Here is a 13,095-nt window from a genome sequence, read left to right as displayed (position 1 = left end):
CTTTCATTGGTACAGCTTGAAATAATTTCTTGTAAACACACATTTCTCTTGTGTTCTTAACAGTTCTTCCACCCTCTTTTTTGGTATGTTAGTCAACAAAAGGATCGGTTCACACACAAGTTGTAGGCCGGTTAGCTCAGCTGGTTAGAGCGTGGTGCTAATAACGCCAAGGTCATGGGTTCAATCCCCATACTGGCCATTCCAGCAGCCATCCACGGTGCTGTCTCATGATAGACTGTGGATTTTATTTGGTGGGATCCAAGAAAAAACCTCTGCCAACTTCCAGGTGACTGATGTACGCAACTACAAATGACCGCAAACCACAAAATTCACTGACACATGACACGCTAATGAATACATTAAATGCTTAGCTACAATCTCCAAATCACTTTTCCAGCTACTTTCTGGAAAAATCACTCATTTCCAAAGTCTGACACAGCATACTGCATCAAAAACTGCTGCTTTATATCCTCACCTATCGACCCTAACATTAGAAGACGCACACCATGTATTGTTTTGTGGCAAATTTCTTCTTAAAGCATTTTTTGTAAGTCAACAGAAGACTTTTTTTCCCCACTATGTTGAAGTAATTTCTTGTAAACACACATTTCTCTTGTGTTCTTAACAGTTCTTCCACCCTCTTTTTTGGTATATTAGACAAAAAAAAGGGGTCGGTTTAGGTACAAGTTGTGGGCCGGTTAGCTCAGCTGGCCAGAGCGTGGTGCTAATAACGCCAAAGTCATGGGTTCAATCCCCATACTGTCTATTCCAACAGCCATCCAAGGTGCTGTCTCATGGTAGACTGTGGTTTTTGTTGGGTGGGATCCAAGAAAAAAAACCTCTGCCAACTTCCAGGTGACAGATCGGGCCACGTAAGCTTTATGACCTCCATTGGCAGATGATACTCTGGCTTAGTGGGTGGATCCACTGTGCATGTGGCAGGTAGGACTACGTTTTTAAGAGCGTGATACATGGGAGAAATGCTGCGGCATGCACTTATTTCAAGCAACAATCAAGCAATATCCACCAGCCATGTGACCAACCCAACACCAGCAGTTGGCTCAAACAGACTCCAACGAACGTTCGTGAAAAGTGGCACCTTCTGCCAGACCACGTGGCCTAACGGACAAGGCGTCTGACTTCGGATCAGAAGATTGAGGGTTCGAGTCCCTTCGTGGTTGGTTGTGAGTCCTTGAGGAGCAGGCATGCGTTCCCAGTTTGTTCGCAGCAGGCCAGCCTCGGATCCTTTATGTCATCCAAAATTGCTACGCTGTTGTCAATTTCATGTCCTTCAACAGAGACTCTACGAGTTCTCAAACGAGGCTCGAATGGCCAGGTTGGGGACTGAAGCCATGAACTTGGCCTTATCAGTGCCAGGCTCCAGTAGTCTTGCCTTAGAAGCAACCATAGAAAGTCAATAACATGCCATGACCTCAAGCGACACGGGTGAAAAAAATCACGACTTGGAAGCAGGCTGTTGGTGGAACTCCACCTGCATAGGTGGCTTCTGATCAGTAGGAGCTTCCAAGAGTTGGCTTTCATTGGTACAGCTTGAAATAATTTCTTGTAAACACACATTTCTCTTGTGTTCTTAACAGTTCTTCCACCCTCTTTTTTGGTATGTTAGTCAACAAAAGGATCGGTTCACACACAAGTTGTAGGCCGGTTAGCTCAGCTGGTCAGAGCGTGGTGCTAATAACGCCAAGGTCATAGGTTCAATCCCCATACTGGCCATTCCAGCAGCCATCCACGGTGCTGTCTCATGATAGACTGTGGATTTTATTTGGTGGGATCCAAGAAAAGACCTCTGCCAACTTCCAGGTGACAGATCGGGCCACGTAAGCTTTATGACCTCCATTGGCAGATGATACTCTGGCTTAGTGGCTGGATCCACTGTGCATGTGGCAGGTAGGACTACGTTTTTAAGAGCGTGATACATGGGAGAAATGCTGCGGCATGCACTTATTTCAAGCAACAATCAAGCAATATCCACCAGCCATGTGACCAACCCAACACCAGCAGTTGGCTCAAACAGACTCCAACGAACGTTCGTGAAAAGTGGCACCTTCTGCCAGACCACGTGGCCTAACGGACAAGGCGTCTGACTTCGGATCAGAAGATTGAGGGTTCGAGTCCCTTCGTGGTTGGTTGTGAGTCCTTGAGCAGCAGGCATGCGTTCCCAGTTTGTTCGCAGCAGGCCAGCCTCGGATCCTTTATGTCATCCAAAATTGCTACGCTGTTGTCAATTTCATGTCCTTCAACAGAGACTCTACGAGTTCTCAAACGAGGCTCGAATGGCCAGGTTGGGGACTGAAGCCATGAACTTGGCCTTATCAGTGCCAGGCTCCAGTAGTCTTGCCTTAGAAGCAACCATAGAAAGTCAATAACATGCCATGACCTCAAGCGACACGGGTGAAAAAATCACGACTTGGAAGCAGGCTGTTGGTGGAACTCCACCTGCATAGGTGGCTTCTGATCAGTAGGAGCTTCCAAGAGTTGGCTTTCATTGGTACAGCTTGAAATAATTTCTTGTAAACACACATTTCTCTTGTGTTCTTAACAGTTCTTCCACCCTCTTTTTTGGTATGTTAGTCAACAAAAGGATCGGTTCACACACAAGTTGTAGGCCGGTTAGCTCAGCTGGTCAGAGCATGGTGCTAATAACGCCAAGGTCATGGGTTCAATCCCCATACTGGCCATTCCAGCAGCCATCCACGGTGCTGTCTCATGATAGACTTTGGATTTTATTTGGTGGGATCCAAGAAAAAACCTCTGCCAACTTCCAGGTGACAGATCGCGGGCCACGTAAGCTTTATGACCTCAATTGGCAGATGATACTCTGGCTTAGTGGGTGGATCCACTGTGCATGTGGCAGGTAGGACTACATTTTTAAGAGCGTGATACATGGGAGAAATGCTGCGGCATGCACTTATTTCAAGCAACAATCAAGCAATATCCACCAGCCATGTGACCAACCCAACACCAGCAGTTGGCTCAAACAGACTCCAACGAACGTTCGTGAAAAGGGGCAACTTCTTCCAGACCACGTGGCCTAACGGACAAGGCGTCTGACTTCGGATCAGAAGATTGAGGGTTCGAGTCCCTTCGTGGTTGGTTGTGAGTCCTTGAGCAGCAGGCATGCGTTCCCAGTTTGTTCGCAGCAGGCCAGCCTCGGATCCTTTATGTCATCCAAAATTGCTACGCTGTTGTCAATTTCATGTCCTTCAACAGAGACTCTACGAGTTCTCAAACGAGGCTCGAATGGCCAGGTTGGGGACTGAAGCCATGAACTTGGCCTTATCAGTGCCAGGCTCCAGTAGTCTTGCCTTAGAAGCAACCATAGAAAGTCAATAACATGCCATGACCTCAAGCGACACGGGTGAAAAAATCACGACTTGGAAGCAGGCTGTTGGTGGAACTCCACCTGCATAGGTGGCTTCTGATCAGTAGGAGCTTTCATTGGTACAGCTTGAAATAATTTCTTGTAAACACACATTTCTCTTGTGTTCTTAACAGTTCTTCCACCCTCTTTTTTGGTATGTTAGTCAACAAAAGGATCGGTTCACACACAAGTTGTAGGCCGGTTAGCTCAGCTGGTTAGAGCGTGGTGCTAATAACGCCAAGGTCATGGGTTCAATCCCCATACTGGCCATTCCAGCAGCCATCCACGGTGCTGTCTCATGATAGACTGTGGATTTTATTTGGTGGGATCCAAGAAAAAACCTCTGCCAACTTCCAGGTGACTGATGTACGCAACTACAAATGACCGCAAACCACAAAATTCACTGACACATGACACGCTAATGAATACATTAAATGCTTAGCTACAATCTCCAAATCACTTTTCCAGCTACTTTCTGGAAAAATCACTCATTTCCAAAGTCTGACACAGCATACTGCATCAAAAACTGCTGCTTTATATCCTCACCTATCGACCCTAACATTAGAAGACGCACACCATGTATTGTTTTGTGGCAAATTTCTTCTTAAAGCATTTTTTGTAAGTCAACAGAAGACTTTTTTTCCCCACTATGTTGAAGTAATTTCTTGTAAACACACATTTCTCTTGTGTTCTTAACAGTTCTTCCACCCTCTTTTTTGGTATATTAGACAAAAAAAAGGGGTCGGTTTAGGTACAAGTTGTGGGCCGGTTAGCTCAGCTGGCCAGAGCGTGGTGCTAATAACGCCAAAGTCATGGGTTCAATCCCCATACTGTCTATTCCAACAGCCATCCAAGGTGCTGTCTCATGGTAGACTGTGGTTTTTGTTGGGTGGGATCCAAGAAAAAAAACCTCTGCCAACTTCCAGGTGACAGATCGGGCCACGTAAGCTTTATGACCTCCATTGGCAGATGATACTCTGGCTTAGTGGGTGGATCCACTGTGCATGTGGCAGGTAGGACTACGTTTTTAAGAGCGTGATACATGGGAGAAATGCTGCGGCATGCACTTATTTCAAGCAACAATCAAGCAATATCCACCAGCCATGTGACCAACCCAACACCAGCAGTTGGCTCAAACAGACTCCAACGAACGTTCGTGAAAAGTGGCACCTTCTGCCAGACCACGTGGCCTAACGGACAAGGCGTCTGACTTCGGATCAGAAGATTGAGGGTTCGAGTCCCTTCGTGGTTGGTTGTGAGTCCTTGAGGAGCAGGCATGCGTTCCCAGTTTGTTCGCAGCAGGCCAGCCTCGGATCCTTTATGTCATCCAAAATTGCTACGCTGTTGTCAATTTCATGTCCTTCAACAGAGACTCTACGAGTTCTCAAACGAGGCTCGAATGGCCAGGTTGGGGACTGAAGCCATGAACTTGGCCTTATCAGTGCCAGGCTCCAGTAGTCTTGCCTTAGAAGCAACCATAGAAAGTCAATAACATGCCATGACCTCAAGCGACACGGGTGAAAAAAATCACGACTTGGAAGCAGGCTGTTGGTGGAACTCCACCTGCATAGGTGGCTTCTGATCAGTAGGAGCTTCCAAGAGTTGGCTTTCATTGGTACAGCTTGAAATAATTTCTTGTAAACACACATTTCTCTTGTGTTCTTAACAGTTCTTCCACCCTCTTTTTTGGTATGTTAGTCAACAAAAGGATCGGTTCACACACAAGTTGTAGGCCGGTTAGCTCAGCTGGTCAGAGCGTGGTGCTAATAACGCCAAGGTCATAGGTTCAATCCCCATACTGGCCATTCCAGCAGCCATCCACGGTGCTGTCTCATGATAGACTGTGGATTTTATTTGGTGGGATCCAAGAAAAGACCTCTGCCAACTTCCAGGTGACAGATCGGGCCACGTAAGCTTTATGACCTCCATTGGCAGATGATACTCTGGCTTAGTGGCTGGATCCACTGTGCATGTGGCAGGTAGGACTACGTTTTTAAGAGCGTGATACATGGGAGAAATGCTGCGGCATGCACTTATTTCAAGCAACAATCAAGCAATATCCACCAGCCATGTGACCAACCCAACACCAGCAGTTGGCTCAAACAGACTCCAACGAACGTTCGTGAAAAGTGGCACCTTCTGCCAGACCACGTGGCCTAACGGACAAGGCGTCTGACTTCGGATCAGAAGATTGAGGGTTCGAGTCCCTTCGTGGTTGGTTGTGAGTCCTTGAGCAGCAGGCATGCGTTCCCAGTTTGTTCGCAGCAGGCCAGCCTCGGATCCTTTATGTCATCCAAAATTGCTACGCTGTTGTCAATTTCATGTCCTTCAACAGAGACTCTACGAGTTCTCAAACGAGGCTCGAATGGCCAGGTTGGGGACTGAAGCCATGAACTTGGCCTTATCAGTGCCAGGCTCCAGTAGTCTTGCCTTAGAAGCAACCATAGAAAGTCAATAACATGCCATGACCTCAAGCGACACGGGTGAAAAAATCACGACTTGGAAGCAGGCTGTTGGTGGAACTCCACCTGCATAGGTGGCTTCTGATCAGTAGGAGCTTCCAAGAGTTGGCTTTCATTGGTACAGCTTGAAATAATTTCTTGTAAACACACATTTCTCTTGTGTTCTTAACAGTTCTTCCACCCTCTTTTTTGGTATGTTAGTCAACAAAAGGATCGGTTCACACACAAGTTGTAGGCCGGTTAGCTCAGCTGGTCAGAGCATGGTGCTAATAACGCCAAGGTCATGGGTTCAATCCCCATACTGGCCATTCCAGCAGCCATCCACGGTGCTGTCTCATGATAGACTGTGGATTTTATTTGGTGGGATCCAAGAAAAAACCTCTGCCAACTTCCAGGTGACTGATGTACACAACTACAAATGACCGCAAACCACAAAATTCACTGACACATGACACGCTAATGAATACATTACATGCTTAGCTACAATCTCCAAATCACTTTTCCAGCTACTTTCTGGATAAATCACTCATTTCCAAAGTCTGACACAGCATACTGCATCAAAAACTGCTGCTTTATATCCTCACCTATCGACCCTAACATTAGAAGACGCACACCATGTATTGTTTTGTGGCAAATTTCTTCTTAAAGCATTTTTTGTAAGTCAACAGAAGACTTTTTTTCCCCACTATGTTGAAGTAATTTCTTGTAAACACACATTTCTCTTGTGTTCTTAACAGTTCTTCCACCCTCTTTTTTGGTATATTAGACAAAAAAAGGGGTCGGTTTAGGTACAAGTTGTGCGCCGGTTAGCTCAGCTGGCCAGAGCGTGGTGCTAATAACGCCAAAGTCATGGGTTCAATCCCCATACTGGCCATTCCAACAGCCATCCAAGGTGCTGTCTCATGGTAGACTGTGGATTTTGTTGGGTGGGATCCAAGAAAAAAACCTCTGCCAACTTCCAGGTGACAGATCGGGCCACGTAAGCTTTATGACCTCCATTGGCAGATGATACTCTGGCTTAGTGGGTGGATCCACTGTGCATGTGGCAGGTAGGACTACGTTTTTAAGAGCGTGATACATGGGAGAAATGCTGCGGCATGCACTTATTTCAAGCAACAATCAAGCAATATCCACCAGCCATGTGACCAACCCAACACCAGCAGTTGGCTCAAACAGACTCCAACGAACGTTCGTGAAAAGTGGCACCTTCTGCCAGACCACGTGGCCTAACGGACAAGGCGTCTGACTTCGGCTAGAAGTTTTAGGGTTCGAGTCCCTTCGTGGTTGGTTGTGAGTCCTTGAGGAGCAGGCATGCGTTCCCAGTTTGTTCGCAGCAGGCCAGCCTCGGATCCTTTATGTCATCCAAAATTGCTACGCTGTTGTCAATTTCATGTCCTTCAACAGAGACTCTACGAGTTCTCAAACGAGGCTCGAATGGCCAGGTTGGGGACTGAAGCCATGAACTTGGCCTTATCAGTGCCAGGCTCCAGTAGTCTTGCCTTAGAAGCAACCATAGAAAGTCAATAACATGCCATGACCTCAAGCGACAAGGGTGAAAAAATCACGACTTGGAAGCAGGCTGTTGGTGGAACTCCACCTGCATAGGTGGCTTCTGATCAGTAGGAGCTTCCAAGAGTTGGCTTTCATTGGTACAGCTTGAAATAATTTCTTGTAAACACACATTTCTCTTGTGTTCTTAACAGTTCTTCCACCCTCTTTTTTGGTATGTTAGTCAACAAAAGGATCGGTTCACATGCAAGCTGTAGGCCGGTTAGCTCAGCTGGTCAGAGCGTGGTGCTAATAACGCCAAGGTCATGGGTTCAATCCCCATACTGGCCATTCCAGCAGCCATCCACGGTGCTGTCTCATGATAGACTGTGGATTTTATTTGGTGGGATCCAAGAAAAAACCTCTGCCAACTTCCAGGTGACTGATGTACGCAACTACAAATGACCGCAAACCACAAAATTCACTGACACATGACACGCTAATGAATACATTACATGCTTAGCTACAATCTCCAAATCACTTTTCCAGCTACTTTCTGGATAAATCACTCATTTCCAAAGTCTGACACAGCATACTGCATCAAAAACTGCTGCTTTATATCCTCACCTATCGACCCTAACATTAGAAGACGCACACCATGTATTGTTTTGTGGCAAATTTCTTCTGAAAGCATTTTTTGTAAGTCAACAGAAGACTTTTTTTCCCCACTATGTTGAAGTAATTTCTTGTAAACACACATTTCTCTTGTGTTCTTAACAGTTCTTCCACCCTCTTTTTTGGTATATTAGACAAAAAAAAGGGGTCGGTTTAGGTACAAGTTGTGGGCCGGTTAGCTCAGCTGGCCAGAGCGTGGTGCTAATAACACCAAAGTCATGGGTTCAATCCCCATACCGGCCATTCCAACAGCCATCCAAGGTGCTGTCTCATGGTAGACTGTGGATTTTGTTGGGTGGGATCCAAGAAAAAAACCTCTGCCAACTTCCAGGTGACAGATCGGGCCACGTAAGCTTTATGACCTCCATTGGCAGATGATACTCTGGCTTAGTGGGTGGATCCACTGTGCATGTGGCAGGTAGGACTACGTTTTTAAGAGCGTGATACATGGGAGAAATGCTGCGGCATGCACTTATTTCAAGCAACAATCAAGCAATATCCACCAGCCATGTGACCAACCCAACACCAGCAGTTGGCTCAAACAGACTCCAACGAACGTTCGTGAAAAGTGGCACCTTCTGCCAGACCACGTGGCCTAACGGACAAGGCGTCTGACTTCGGATCAGAAGATTGAGGGTTCGAGTCCCTTCGTGGTTGGTTGTGAGTCCTTGAGGAGCAGGCATGCGTTTCCAGTTTGTTTGCAACAGGCCAGCCTCGGATCCTTTATGTCATCCAAAATTGCTACGCTGTTGTCAATTTCATGTCCTTCAACAGAGACTCTACGAGTTCTCAAACGAGGCTCGAATGGCCAGGTTGGGGACTGAAGCCATGAACTTGGCCTTATCAGTGCCAGGCTCCAGTAGTCTTGCCTTAGAAGCAACCGTAGAAAGTCAATAACATGCCATGACCTCAAGCGACACGGGTGAAAAAATCACGACTTGGAAGCAGGCTGTTGGTGGAACTCCACCTGCATAGGTGGCTTCTGATCAGTAGGAGCTTCCAAGAGTTGGCTTTCATTGGTAGAGCTTGAAATAAATTCTTGTAAACACACATTTCTCTTGCGTTCTTAACAGTTCTTCCACCCTCTTTTTTGGTATGTTAGTCAACAAAAGGATCGGTTCACACACAAGTTGTAGGCCGGTTAGCTCAGCTGGTCAGAGCGTGGTACTAATAACGCCAAGGTCATGGGTTCAATCCCCATACTGGCCATTGATGTGACATTCTGTATCGAGGCTTCAAAGCTTGTGTCGAGTAATGGAGGGGGTGTTTCAGCGATGTGCGTAACGAGGCTTGCTTCATTTATGGGAGGAGCTGAAAATGATGACGTCCGAAGCCTCGCTGCCCGGCTGTACCACGTAAGTGGTTTGAACTTTGCCGCCAGCTAATGCAGCGATATAAACCCCTCAGACTTCATTCCAAATGTGGGTGTTTGATGGAGAGTTGCGGTTAGTGAGAGTTTTCAGACAGTTTGGAGAGAGTTTGGAGGTTTAGGAGAGTGAGGAGAGAATGGAGCCAGGTAAGAAGAGGAGGATGTCCTCCCCTGTGTGGGAACATTTTGATCTTATTCCTCCCAACAAGGTATGTAAATTTCTACAGAAGATGTATTTTCATAATAGTGGTGGTGCAATACAATTTATGTTAAGCTGTCTTTACTTTTGCACAAGGTGAAGTGTTTGCTATGTGCCAGGGAGCTGGGATATAACAACAACACCTCATCCATGCTTAGGCACTACAGAGCTTTGCATGAGAATAAGGGGAACACCGATTATGGAGCAAGACCAGGTGAGCCATCAAATGCCATGATAATATAGCATGCTGTAATGTTACTAAATGATATAACAATATTATACAACTGTAATACGTTACGTGTGTGATATTTATATTTGTGCTTTGTCTTTATTGTCTTTCCTCAGGAGAACAATCTCAAATAGATGAAGACCTGGTTAGCATGGTGATTGAGGACTCCCAGCCATTTAGCATTGTGGAGGACAAAGGATTTGTTAAATCATTAAATCCTAGCTATGTTCTCCTCAGTAAAAAGGCCATAAAAGCAGTGAAAATTTATTTTTACAGAATAAAATGTGAACAGGCTGTCTATACCTCAACGTTACAAAAGCACAACCACTGTCCATACCCCAACCACACCTCACCTCACAGTAAATGATCATTTCTATTTTAAGCATTTCCAACTAATGATTTTCCATACTGCCAGTATAAATATACACAGTATACTGCCATCACTACAATATACATGTTTTACACACTCCTTTTGCTGTTGACATTTACAGGCTGTGTGCAAAATGCCACACTCTTCAAATTCATGCCAACTAATATTTTTACGTCCAGTAGATGTCCTACTAGAGCAAATGAAGCTTCAAGACGCTTTGCGCTGGGGTGAACCAATTGGATGAAAAGCTTCATCACTGTGTTCATCACTAATGAACACAGTGATGACAGTCATCTTCACGCCAACTCAAACACATGATCACAATAAGCTTCTAGCTGATGTGATTGGTTGGTTAATTGTCATCATTCTCCATTCACAACTATACTGAGGAAAAGAGCCATTGAGCCGTCTCTGTAGGTTTACAGGAAACAGTAGGTTTTTGCTTTTATACCACCTATCTTTTGCACAATACTGCTGAAAGTCGCAAGAGTGACTCCAACTCTTTACTTGACTCAGAATCTTTAGTCCACAGTGTTGACTCTTCATAAGAGACAGCTGCTCCACATCTGAATCCTGCAGGTTGTTGTTACCCAATTACTCCAGTTATTTCAGATGGGATGCGTGGGACTGAGAGCTGAAGTCAGAGTAGGACAGCTGATTTCTGATAATCCACAGCTGTCCAACCTTAATTAAACTTGATGAGATCAGATGTCTTAATATTTCATATTGTAACTTACAATGTATATTACTCTGTGTGTGTGGTAAAAACTGGATACCGCTTTTATTTTGTTTTTTATTTGATTTGATTTTTTATTTAGTTTTTTGTTGCAAAAGAGGCTCATTTTAAAAATCTACTGTATATACACTGCATATTTATTTATCACACCACAGAGAAAAAAGAGGAGTTGATCGGCTTTTCTGTCGCGAGTCTGTGGCCCTTTCTCAATATGCGTACTTGTGCGTACTTGCGTTCTCGTGTACTTGTGATACGTCATCAGTCCAAGTACTGTTCCAATTCGAAGTACGCATCAAGCCGAGAACGCGAAAAAGTCCCGGATGTGTTCTCGCTCCGCCCGTTTTATCGAGCATGCATCAGTGGTGACTTGTGTGGACTTGGTACAGCTAAATATCCCAGAATGCATTTCATCCAAAACTCAAACGCGGCAATGAATAGAATAGAATAGCCTTTATTGTCATTGTACAGAGTACAACGAAATTGGAGTGCCACTCCCTTGGTGCAAGTTTCAATAATAAATACAAATATAAAATATAAAAAGTACAACAAAAAAAAAACCAATCATATTACTCAAACAATAGTATGTACAATATATATAGGATAGCAGCATTAATATAATGACAGTATGAGTAGCAGCATAATATAATGACAGTGACGGTATGGAATAGGTTCAATTGTTTTTGTGCTTATTTACTACGGTGATAGCTCTGGGAAAGAAGCTATCCCTGAATCTGTTTGTCCTGGTTTTATGTGACCTGTACCGTCGGCCTGACGGTAATAGTTCAAACAGTTGATTGCTGGGGTGAGAGTAGTCCTTGATGATATTGCCAGCTCTGCTGAGGTACCGAGAGTTTGCAGTGACCTCCAGGCTGGGCAGAGAGCAGCCAGTGATCTTCTGGGCTGTGTTGATGACCCTCTGCAGTACTTTCCTGTCCGCAGCTGAGCACCCTGCATACCATGATGTTATGCCGTACGTTAGGATGCTCTCTATGGTGGCTCTGTAAAATGTCACCAGCAGCCTCTCCTCCAGGTTGTTCCTCCTGAGCACTCTCAGAAATTGGAGACGCTGCTGGGCCTTTTTAACCACCGCCGTGGTATTTGCAGTCCAGGAGAGGTCATCAGAGATGTGCACGCCCAGAAACCTCATGGAGTGTACCCTCTCCACACAGTTCCCGTGGATGTAGAGTGGGGCCGGGTCTGCTCTGCCCTTCCTGAAGTCCAAGATAAGTTCTTTAGTTTTCGTGGTGTTCAGTTGGAGGTTGTTAACTGAACACCACTCAGTCAGTCTTTTGACCTCATCTCTGTAGTCCGACTCATCCCCCCTTGAGATGAGTCCAACCACTGTGGTGTCATCCGCGAACTTTATGATGGTGTTTGAGAGATGGGTAGGGGAGCAGTCGGATGTGTAGAGCGTAAACAGGAGGGGACTCAAAACACATCCTTGTGGAGACCCGGTGCTGAGTGTGATGGTGCTGGACAGGTGGGGGCCGAGTCTGACAGACTGTGGTCTATTTGTCAGGAAGTCCTTGATCCAGAGGCAGATGGGGGTGGAGAGTCCCAGGTGAGACAGTTTCTGGACCAGGATCTCCGGGATGATATGATTGAATGCTGAGCTAAAGTCCAGGCGGACGAGCGGGGCTAAGAACTTTTAAATATTACTCTTTCTGGGTCACAAAATAAACTTTTAAGTTATTTTCAAGCGAGAATGTAGCTGTGTAAACTTCAAATATCTGCTCGATTTATTAAGATATCATATATTTCCAAACGCGCTCCGACGTTTTCGGAGACATCTGTGACCCGCCAGCTCCATAGCAGACAGCGAGGTCGAGGATCATTAGAGCCGGCGAGAACAGCGGACTCCCGGCAGAAAAGACCCGTCTCTCTTGTTTGTTTATCGCCCACTTCACGCCAGAAAGACGTAAGGTAAGTGACGGAAGTGACGGACAAGGTAAGTGACTCATGTTGTAACTGACGTCAGACGCTGGAGATTTTGGCGGAAAATTAAAGCGAATGGTAGTTTAGAATTGAACAAATTCCTTTAAGCTTCAGTATTACAAAATACACTTATCAATTGTCTTATAACTAACAACATTTGTCTAAGTCATCTCCAACACCCTGGAGAACAACGGGGAGAGTTTAGAGGCTCTCCAAGATTACATTGATCAGTGCTTCCAGGATCTCGTGA

At 45.5% G+C, this 13,095-nt stretch overlaps 15 non-coding genes across 15 annotated transcripts; all 15 read left to right on the top strand.

Moving 5' to 3' along the window:
* Positions 1–125: 125 nt before the first annotated feature.
* Positions 126–199, top strand: trnai-aau (transfer RNA isoleucine (anticodon AAU)). Its single transcript has one exon. It is a non-coding gene; the product is annotated as a tRNA-Ile (tRNA).
* A 909-nt stretch (positions 200–1,108) lies between these two features.
* On the top strand, positions 1,109–1,181 carry trnar-ucg (transfer RNA arginine (anticodon UCG)). Its single transcript has one exon. It is a non-coding gene; the product is annotated as a tRNA-Arg (tRNA).
* A 479-nt stretch (positions 1,182–1,660) lies between these two features.
* trnai-aau (transfer RNA isoleucine (anticodon AAU)) lies at positions 1,661–1,734 on the top strand. Its single transcript has one exon. It is a non-coding gene; the product is annotated as a tRNA-Ile (tRNA).
* A 340-nt stretch (positions 1,735–2,074) lies between these two features.
* trnar-ucg (transfer RNA arginine (anticodon UCG)) lies at positions 2,075–2,147 on the top strand. The gene has a single exon. It is a non-coding gene; the product is annotated as a tRNA-Arg (tRNA).
* A 478-nt stretch (positions 2,148–2,625) lies between these two features.
* Positions 2,626–2,699, top strand: trnai-aau (transfer RNA isoleucine (anticodon AAU)). Its single transcript has one exon. It is a non-coding gene; the product is annotated as a tRNA-Ile (tRNA).
* A 342-nt stretch (positions 2,700–3,041) lies between these two features.
* trnar-ucg (transfer RNA arginine (anticodon UCG)) lies at positions 3,042–3,114 on the top strand. The gene has a single exon. It is a non-coding gene; the product is annotated as a tRNA-Arg (tRNA).
* A 464-nt stretch (positions 3,115–3,578) lies between these two features.
* trnai-aau (transfer RNA isoleucine (anticodon AAU)) lies at positions 3,579–3,652 on the top strand. Its single transcript has one exon. It is a non-coding gene; the product is annotated as a tRNA-Ile (tRNA).
* A 909-nt stretch (positions 3,653–4,561) lies between these two features.
* On the top strand, positions 4,562–4,634 carry trnar-ucg (transfer RNA arginine (anticodon UCG)). Its single transcript has one exon. It is a non-coding gene; the product is annotated as a tRNA-Arg (tRNA).
* A 479-nt stretch (positions 4,635–5,113) lies between these two features.
* On the top strand, positions 5,114–5,187 carry trnai-aau (transfer RNA isoleucine (anticodon AAU)). Its single transcript has one exon. It is a non-coding gene; the product is annotated as a tRNA-Ile (tRNA).
* Positions 5,188–5,527: 340 nt separating this feature from the next.
* On the top strand, positions 5,528–5,600 carry trnar-ucg (transfer RNA arginine (anticodon UCG)). The gene has a single exon. It is a non-coding gene; the product is annotated as a tRNA-Arg (tRNA).
* Positions 5,601–6,078: 478 nt separating this feature from the next.
* Positions 6,079–6,152, top strand: trnai-aau (transfer RNA isoleucine (anticodon AAU)). Its single transcript has one exon. It is a non-coding gene; the product is annotated as a tRNA-Ile (tRNA).
* Positions 6,153–7,609: 1,457 nt separating this feature from the next.
* Positions 7,610–7,683, top strand: trnai-aau (transfer RNA isoleucine (anticodon AAU)). The gene has a single exon. It is a non-coding gene; the product is annotated as a tRNA-Ile (tRNA).
* Positions 7,684–8,176: 493 nt separating this feature from the next.
* On the top strand, positions 8,177–8,250 carry trnai-aau (transfer RNA isoleucine (anticodon AAU)). The gene has a single exon. It is a non-coding gene; the product is annotated as a tRNA-Ile (tRNA).
* A 341-nt stretch (positions 8,251–8,591) lies between these two features.
* Positions 8,592–8,664, top strand: trnar-ucg (transfer RNA arginine (anticodon UCG)). Its single transcript has one exon. It is a non-coding gene; the product is annotated as a tRNA-Arg (tRNA).
* Positions 8,665–9,142: 478 nt separating this feature from the next.
* On the top strand, positions 9,143–9,216 carry trnai-aau (transfer RNA isoleucine (anticodon AAU)). Its single transcript has one exon. It is a non-coding gene; the product is annotated as a tRNA-Ile (tRNA).
* The last annotated feature ends 3,879 nt before the right edge of the window (positions 9,217–13,095 follow it).

Source organism: Perissodus microlepis, chromosome 23 (genome assembly GCF_051167445.1).
Source record: "Perissodus microlepis isolate ML-2025 ecotype Zambia chromosome 23, ASM5116744v1, whole genome shotgun sequence".
Lineage (NCBI taxonomy): Eukaryota > Metazoa > Chordata > Actinopteri > Cichliformes > Cichlidae > Perissodus > Perissodus microlepis.
Note: the sequence above shows the minus strand (reverse complement) of the source record. Positions and strands in the feature narration are given on the sequence as shown.